A 6831-nucleotide genomic window follows, 5' to 3' on the forward strand; every position below is an offset into this window, starting at 1 on the left:
CACCAGGCCTGACCCAGCTCCCAGTAAACACCAAGAGTAACCGCCGTGTGCGCTGAGCTTCTTGGCCTGGGGGGCGAGCTGCGGCGCCCAGGGAGCAATAATAATGCATATTTTTGCATGTGCCTGCGGTTTGTGCGGCCCTTTCATTTCCTAAGTCACTTCCGCCAAGTCTCCGAGGGTGGGCTTCCATCCCCTCCACCTGCGAGGCTCGAGGCTCCCCAGCCTCCCCAGCCCCCACCTGCCATCCAGCCATCTGTGGTCCATGGCGCCTCTGACCCAAGGAGCTCTCCCGATTGACCCATGGGCCTACCGACAGGGAGGCTGAAGCCCAGAGGCCGGGAGGCCCGGCTCCTGCACACCGTGCCCCAAGGTGGTGGTGCTGGGAGGTGGGGCTTGGGGTCGGAAGCTGTGAACTCAGTGAAGCCAACAGCGCCCCGCCCTGCTGCCAACCCAGAGGAAGGCCCCCAGCGGCCCAGCCTTGCACGTCCAGCTCCAGGATGGTGGGACACGGGCTTGCGTTTTCTGGGAACCGCTCTGTCCATGGCAGTTTGCTGTAGCAGTGTGGACAGACCGAAGCTCCTGCGGCCACAGAAAGAGGCCCAGACAGGCCTTAGGACAGCAGGTACTGGTCGGGAACGACTCGGACCCTGCTGAGTAGACCCAGCTGTAGCAGGCTGGCCTCCTGAGGCCCAAGGAGAGTCTGCGTCCCCCTCCTCCAGCTCCCGAGATGCCGCAGCCCTTTAGCTCCAGAGATAGCAGCGCAGTGTCTTCCAGGCTCCCCGACTCTCACCCCCCTGCCTCCTCCCATGAGGACCCTGTGGTGACCCCAGCTCAGGGCCTCCCATGATCCCACCTCAGAATCTCTTCTGCCCTGGGAGGTGCGTGGCCTCAGGTTCTGGGGTCAGGACGTGGGCGTCCTGGGGGCTGTTGTGAACCCTCCAAGATGAAACCCGGTACCCTCCTGTTCCCGGGCTCCGCCGAGGTCAGGTCACCGGTGGGACGCGTGGACTGGTTTGGCCTGACCCGTCCACAGTTTTTTTTTTGGATCCTACTGTGTTGGTCAGCTTGTCTTCAGTGTGACCAAAATACCCAACAGAATAACTCAGAGGAAGAGAGGTTTATTTCGGCTCCTGGTTTCAGAGGTCCAGTCCGTGGTTGGAGGGCTCCGTGCCCTGGGACCGAGGTGAGGCGGGTGTCATGGTGGAAGGAGCAGCAGAGGCTCAGGCAGCAGAGAGCAAGAGAGGGGCTCCAGAGAGGAAGGCGGTTCCCCGCGGCCCCAGAGACCTGAGCGGCAGTCTCACCCCAGCCTACGGCTGCCGCCCACCAGCCCTTTCACATCAGCAGCCCCAGGCAGGTCCTCCTACCATGGGCCACAGTTGTGCTCCAGTCGACCCTCAGGTGGCCCTGTGCCCACCCAACAGCACCCAAAAGCACCCCCCTAGCCTGGGTGCCCAGGCGCCCCAGCTGCTGTCCTTGGGGGCATTTGCTGGCTCACGGATTCAGGGCACGTGGTTGAGTGTGTGCAGAGGCTTGCTCTTCCTCCCGCACCCACTTCGCCATGGACCACCATGGACAAAGCCCCAACCAGGCCACTCTGGGTGCCTCCCTGAAGGAGAACGGGGGCGGGGGGTGCACCCGGAGCAGATGGTGAGGAGGAGCACGCAGGACCAGCCAGCTCAGCCAGGCCCTGTCCTCCACACTGAGAGATGTTCCCTGCGGGGGCAAAGGCTTTGAAGAGCAGTGGCAATCCAGGGAATTATCCCGACTGCCTGGTGGACAGCACTGGGGGCCGGAGTATGTCCACTCCAGGAGAGGCCACTGTGACACAGAGCAGGTGCTGTGCGACCAGCGAGAAGATGAGGGAGAGGCTGAGGAAGGGGCTCTGGAAGGAGGGAGATCCACCCTGGCCTTTGGGGCTCTCAAAGTCAGCCCCAAAGCCAGTTCCAACCTGTGGAGACCTGCCCCCCAGTCTCGTCCCAGCCCATCCTCAGACACACAGGCTGGGGTCTTCCACACGTAACCTTCAGAACAAAACGAGATGTTTCATTTGAATGGTGCCCACATCCACGGGCTGCTCTCTTGTTAGGGCTGCCTCACACAGATAAGAAGCAGAACGAAACCTAGTACCCTGAAAAGAATGGGCAGTGAGGAGGGGCCAGGCAGGGTGTGCTTAGCTTCAGAGGCGCCCAGGAGGGGGATGGCCGCCAGCAGCTTGTGAGGTGTGCACACCCCCAGAGGCAGAAAGGGACGGAGGGCATGCTGGGTGGAGGAGGAGTTACCCAGGAAACCGGGAGCAGGCCGCCTGGATCTGGCTGGGTGGGGCGTGGCCTCCGCTGAGCTGCGCTGCTGAACCACCACCAGCAGCTGCAGAGCAGAGGCAGAGGAGGCTGAGCCCAGGTCCAACAGGCCTCCTCACAGTCAGGGGCTCCTAGGAGAAACACACAGTGGGTAAAATGAAGACTGCAAAACAGAAAACACAGATGTAAATAAATGAATGAAACCATTGCCTCCGTGCCCGAGCCAGGCAGGTCCCTGAGCCACCGGAGGGCAGCCAGTGCAGAGGGCAGGAGAGACCTGAGAGAGCCGGCTGCAGGCCCACATGGCTCTCACGCTCCAGTGCGGCAGCACTGAGGACAGGAGGAAGGCGCGGTCACCCGGGTGCAGCGTTCCTTGGGGATCGGAAGTGCAGCGTCACCAAGGGGCCAGAAGAGCTGGGGCTGTGGAGACTGGGAAAGGGGACGCCACACACACGGACTGTGTCCTCCAAATCCTCAAGGAGACACTGCTGCCAGAATAGAGCAGGCATCCAGGAGCACAGAAGATGGGACCTGCAGGTGGAAAGGGACGCCAGACACAGCCTGAGGGACTGCAGAGCTGAAGAGCAGAGGAGGCCGGGCTGGCTCAGATCCAGCACCAGCGCGAACACGCACAGGGTGAGAACCCTGGGCTCTGTGACCACCTGGACCGGAGGCCAACGGCCCAGGGCAGTGAGGCCCCTCTGTTCCCAGAGGCTCTATCGCTGGGACAGGAGGCAGTGGCTGACCAAGAGCTGACCCTCCAGGCCAGCACCATGCAGTAGAAAGACAGAGAAAGAAGCTCTGAGTGAGCAGGAAAAGAGGGTGGCTGAGGATCCCGGGTGGCCCAAGGAGAGAAAATGAGGACAGCACTGAGACAGTCAGGCCACCGCAGAGGTGAAGAGGGCCAGCGACGCAGCTCCAGGAGGCAGTGCTGGCTATCACACTAGGCAGAGGCTTGTCCAGGGGCCAGGGCTTGAGGGCAATGGGAGCGGCACAGATGCGCTGGCACCCGCCCAGCAAGCAGACAGCTCCAGGAAGAGGGAGGGGCAGAGCAACAGGACCTCCAGGAACTCTGAGTCAGCAGGAGCCTGGGGTGAGGGACGCGAGCCCTGGCACCGGAAGCCAACACCACCTCCTGTGGTGATGACAAAAGACGACGTCACTGCAGCCTGTGATCTCAGGCAGTGCCACTTGAGTCTGCTTTTAGTATTTTACATAAGATCGAGAAAACGACACCATTACCTGGAGTCCATTTGAAAAAGAATGGACTGGACATCATTACCCTAGATCCATGCAGGATCCGATCGCACGAATGGTACAACTCTACCTCGCAGACTCTACATCGCGGACAATCAGAGAACTGAAGAGTCGTGCTGTATTGGTGTACAGGGAAGTGGAATGCATTCTGTTGTCATGCATAGCAGTAGAACAGATAAAAAGTTCTGACAAAGAATGAATAAGTAAGATTCACAAAAGGAAAAAGAAAAAAGAATGGAATATTCCTGTAATTCCAGAGGCTTCGAACCTTGAGGAGAAGGATCACAAGTTCAAAGTCTGCCTTAGCAACTTATCAGGCTCTAAGCAACTTAGTGAGATCCTGTCTCAAAACATAAAAGGGACTGGGGAGGGGCTGGGGTTGTGGCTTAGCCTTAGAGTGCTTGCCTAGCACGTGTGCACAATGCCCTGGGTTGGATCCTCAGCACCACAAAAATAAATAAATAAAATATATTGTGTCCAACTAAAAAATAAAAAAACAAGGACTGGGGAGGGTTGGAGTTTTGGCTCAGCAGTAGAGCATTCCTTTAGTACATGCAAGGCGCTGAATCCAATCCTCAGCACCATGTATAAATAAATAAATATAATAAAGGTATTGTGTATGACTTTTTTTTTTTTTTTAGAAAAGGACTGGGGATCTGACTCAGTTTGGTAAGCACCACAGGATCAATACTGGGTATCAAAAAACAAAACAAAACAAAACAAAAAAGAGTGGAACAAACTCATTCATACCTTTATATTTCATTCGCTGATTCTGTGTTGGACAGAAATTTTTTTCTAATCTGGACGACTTATTTTTATTATTTTTTAATTTTTTAACACAAATGCACAACTTTTAATTTCTATTGTTATACATGATCAGGTAATGTTTTAATAAACTTATTTCAATAAAATTTATTACTGAAGTGCCATTTCTTGTTTTTAAAAAATGTTTTTTTAGTTGTAGATGTACACAATACCTTTACTTAGTATTTCTTTTTATTTGGTGCTGGGGATCGAACTTACTATCTCAGGCCATGCGTGCCAGGCAAGCACTCTACCACTAAGCCACAACCCCAGCCCTCCATTTCTTTTTAAAATGCAGTTATGGGGCTGGGGATGTGACTCAAGTGGTAGCACGCTCGCCTGGCATGCGTGTGGCCCAGGTTCGATCCTCAGCACCACAAACAAACAAAGATGTTGTGTCTGCCGAAAACTAAAAAATAAATATTAAAATTCTCTCTCTCTCTCTCTCTTAAAAAAATGCAGTTATGGGAAGATATTCAGGTACCTCATGTTCCTATCAAGTAAGTTATGTAGAACTGTAAATTAATTGCTCAAATAAGCATGGTAGCCATCCACGTTCTCAGGAAAACCAGGTATGAAAGCAAAATGTGTTCGGTGATGTGGATACTGCGCTGCAGACTCTATGGCAGCTGGCGCCCATCTGGGAATGGCCTCACTGTGGCCAGGTGCTCTCCCTAGGCAGCCCCTTGGGTGACTCAGTGTGAGGCCTCTATCCACTGTCTTCATCTCCATGGGTCCATTTGATAGCTCTCCCTGTGGACTTGCTGCCGACAAATCTCCACCTGCAGGTCTGCTTCCCTCAGAAGCTGCAGGAGCAGCAGGTTCTAGAGCTGTGGCTGAGTGGCTCCTGTCACCCTGAGGCTCCTGGTTCTGGGGGTAATGTGGCACTGAGAGCCAGTGAGCAGCAGTGGGCACTGATAGAGACCCATGCAAGTGACCAGGTGTGTGCAGCGGAGAGGATGCTGTCGGACGCTGGCGATCAGACTTGCCCCAGTTCACAGGGAATGGTTGGTCACCCTGGGGCCACTGAGCTCAGTTTCTACCTCTCTTGGAAGTCCAGGGGCCTCGTTTTAGTTCTTCATCATACTGTGCCGCACTTGAAACTATTGTTTCTTGCTATGCTTTGAATGATGTCACTGCTCCAAAATTCATGTTGAAACTTAGTCCTCAAGGCGACAGTATTGAGCGGTGCGGCTTGGGCAGGTACTTAATGACATCAGTGCCCCTACAGAGGGCTGTGAGTGGCAGGGTCCTTCCACCCCATGCATACGCAGTGCTTGTTCTCTGGAGGACACAGCAAGGCCTCTTGGAAGTGCAAATGTGGCCCTCACCAGACGGCAAATCTGCCTGCACCTCCCTCTTGGATTTCCAACCTCCAGAACTGTGAGAAATAGTTTCCAGTTTTTATGAATGACCCAGTCTGTGGGTTTTTGTTTGCTGTGAGACAGTATCTCAAACTCCTGGTCCTCCTAACTCAGCCTGAGCAGCTGGGATGTTTTAATAAATGGTAATGTTTTAACCACCTCCTCTGGCTCTGGTATTTTGTTATAGTGGCACAGACAGGCTAAGATACTTTTTTTTTTTTTGGCAGTACTGGGGCTTGAGCTCAGAAGCACTTTACCCCTGAGCTACTTCCCCAGCCCCTTTTTAAAAATTTATCTTGACATAGGGTCTCCCTAAATTCCCAAAGCTGCGTCAAAATTTTGATCCTCTTGCCTCAGCATGTGAGTACCTGGGACTATTGGTGTGTACCACTGTGCTTGGCCGTTTGTTTTTTAAATCTTTCAAACATGCATGACTCAACTTTTGTGTCACAGGTTAGATTCCTGGAAACTTTTTAAAAAATATATTTTTAGTTATAGTGGACACAATACCTTTATTTTATGTATATATTTTTATGTGGTGCTGAGGATTGAACCCAGTGCTTCACACATACTAGGCAAGAGCTCTACCACTGAGCCACAATCCCAGCCCTCTGGAAACAGGATTTTAAAAAATTTTTTAATTAGAGTTTTATGGTTATACATTTTAGCTGGGTTTACCCTGAGAAACTCATGTGCATGAAAATTGATTTCAGTTCATAAGCTCCCTTTGCCCTCCTGTCCCCTGCTTCTCTTTTCTCTTTTAGATTTGTTTTTAGCTCATCTATTAATCTGTATTTGATTGGTTCCTTATGTAACCTCCTCCTTCCTTCCCTCTTTCCTTTATTTTTGGAAACAGACTTTTGAAACAGATGATGTGCAGGAAGAACTAGGGGTTACCTTTGGGTTCAGTGCCGGTCAGGGGAGCCAGCTGATGCCTCAGGGGTCCTGGTGGCTGACTTTTACACTCTACATTAATCTTGGCTGATGTGGCAGCCTCCTGGAAAGTGTGGCAAGGTGGCTGTCCTCAGCTGAAGGCAAGACCCAGAAGATTCTCTGCAGCCTCGGGTTATCTACCTGCATGCCTGCTCTCCCTCCACCACTCTAGAGGC

The sequence above is a fragment of the Callospermophilus lateralis genome, chromosome 1 (assembly GCF_048772815.1).
Source record: "Callospermophilus lateralis isolate mCalLat2 chromosome 1, mCalLat2.hap1, whole genome shotgun sequence".
NCBI classification, from domain to species: domain Eukaryota; kingdom Metazoa; phylum Chordata; class Mammalia; order Rodentia; family Sciuridae; genus Callospermophilus; species Callospermophilus lateralis.